The sequence below is a fragment of the Olea europaea genome, chromosome 10, assembly GCF_002742605.1.
Source record: "Olea europaea var. sylvestris chromosome 10, O_europaea_v1, whole genome shotgun sequence".
NCBI lineage: Eukaryota > Viridiplantae > Streptophyta > Magnoliopsida > Lamiales > Oleaceae > Olea > Olea europaea.
The window spans coordinates 1,654,743-1,656,934 of NC_036246.1; positions in this window are offsets into that span (position 1 = coordinate 1,654,743).

A 2,192-nucleotide genomic window follows, 5' to 3' on the forward strand; every position below is an offset into this window, starting at 1 on the left:
GATGATAATAGAAATCACAATAGTGTATATTCTCCCAGGGCACACGAGTGCAGGAGTTCCCTCCTTTAAGGAGTCAAGTTCGAGGAAATCGAGTCGTAGAGCTGTATTGAATGAGTTCTCCTCGCTTCGCTTGGACTAAGGGAGAAAAAAGTATTCGGTTATTGGGGAAAAATCAATATACTTCTAATGTCGAATCAAGATCTCCGCATTGTTCACTAAATTTCGGGTCTTCTTTTTCATCTCCGATTACTCGGTAATTTCCACAAGCACAAATTTCATTTTTTATAGGCCCAAAAATTCTTTCACAAAATAATCCATCTTTTTTAGGAAATCCCCAACGAAAAATACACACTATCCCTTCCTTTCTATCGAATTGATTGTCTAACCAAATCAAATTCTCTCTCGATACGTTCCTCAAAAAATCCGATTCGTGCGGATTCTTCACCCAACTAAGGAAGAGATCTTGGCAGAATTGCCACATATGAAATTTCTCATTTCCATGGCGAGGAGTCTTATTTTCCGCATCTCCCTATTTGTTACAATAATACAACTTTTTATTTTTTCTCTATATCCACTTTTTAGTAACTGCATCCAATTTCCAAAAAAAAAAAATCCCAATTGTGTTGAACTTTTCATTTTTTGAATGGGATAGGATGGCCCTTACGTAAGGATTATATTGGCCCCAATTTTTATGAAATACAAGATGCTCATTGAATGCTATATGATAAGAAATTGTTGAAGACAAATTTATGATTTGTTTATTGATAGATGACAATGTCTTATTGTGTATTTTAGGCATTGAGGAAATTAAACAATGTGCTATTGTGTATTTTAGACATCGAGAAAATTAACGGTAATTCCAATTATTTCAATTATTTATGAGTGGTTTGATTACAAGAAATGTGAGAATAATAGGGATGAACTTCATAATTTGTTGCTTTAAAATAGAATTAAATGGATATGTGCATTTAGGTATGTTTATGGGGGGGGGGGAATAGAGAATGGTAAAATAGAAATTTATTGAGTTTGAAAAATTAACGTATGAAATCTTGATGATATATTGATGTATGAAAGGTTCATATGATAAAAATGAAGGTTATTATTTTGTGATCTTAAGGAAAATTGATATAACTAAAAGTTGGAAGACATATGGTATGGTCATATGTGATGAGGTTATATGATTACAACATGATATGGTGAATAGAATGTAAATGAATGTAATGACTGTCCTATAGCAAAATAAAGTGATGAAAGATTTGGACTATTAAGTTAATTAATTTTTTTTAAGGCAATTTGTTAGAGTATTGTGTTATGTTCCATAGAATTTGAAAGTTTTGAGCCAAATTTTGAAGTTAAGGTGAATTTAATGAAGTTTTAGTGATGTAAATTTGAAGTTATTTTCGATTGTATTTTTAGATTTCATGAATAAAGTATTTCATTCTTCTCGAAATCTGCACGTTATGAAACAGATGGATGATATGTTTGATAGCTTAAAGTCTAAGACGATCATCATGTAAATTTATTCCAACTGTAGAATAGTATCTTTAGGTTATACTCTTTATTGAAGGTCTTGTGCGATATACAAGAAAGAGCACAAAAATTGTGTGAATTTAAGGATGTGAAAAGTGTTGCTATCAGATTAAATTGTTTTGAAATATTTACTCTTGTATCAAAAGTTGATGAGGATTTGATTTATGATAATGGATTATGTTAATGTTTAGAATGTGTTTTGAAGTAAAATGATGAATTATGAATTATATTATAAATTGTTGAAGAGGCATGATAAAACATGATTTGGAGTTGGTTATATTAGAATTATGTCATCACATTGCAAGAAATATCAATACTTATCAATCATTGAAGTTTAAGTTATATTTTATTTGAAATGGTGAACATGGAAATTGTGTAAATATTATCATTGGGCGATATAGAATTAAAGGAAAAATAACACCATATTGAGCTATCTCAATTGTTTTGCTGGGGATAAATAGAATTTTAGAAAATCATGAACAATTGAATTTTTTGAGATATTGTCAATTTAGAATGGAGGTAGTTACCCTTAAAGTATTTTTTTTGTGGATTCCAAATACACCGAATGGATACAAAATAGTATTTAAATCATTGTGGATAGATTGATAAAGGTTACAAGATTCTTTTTAAAAGATATAGTCAGTTCATAGGATAAATTTATA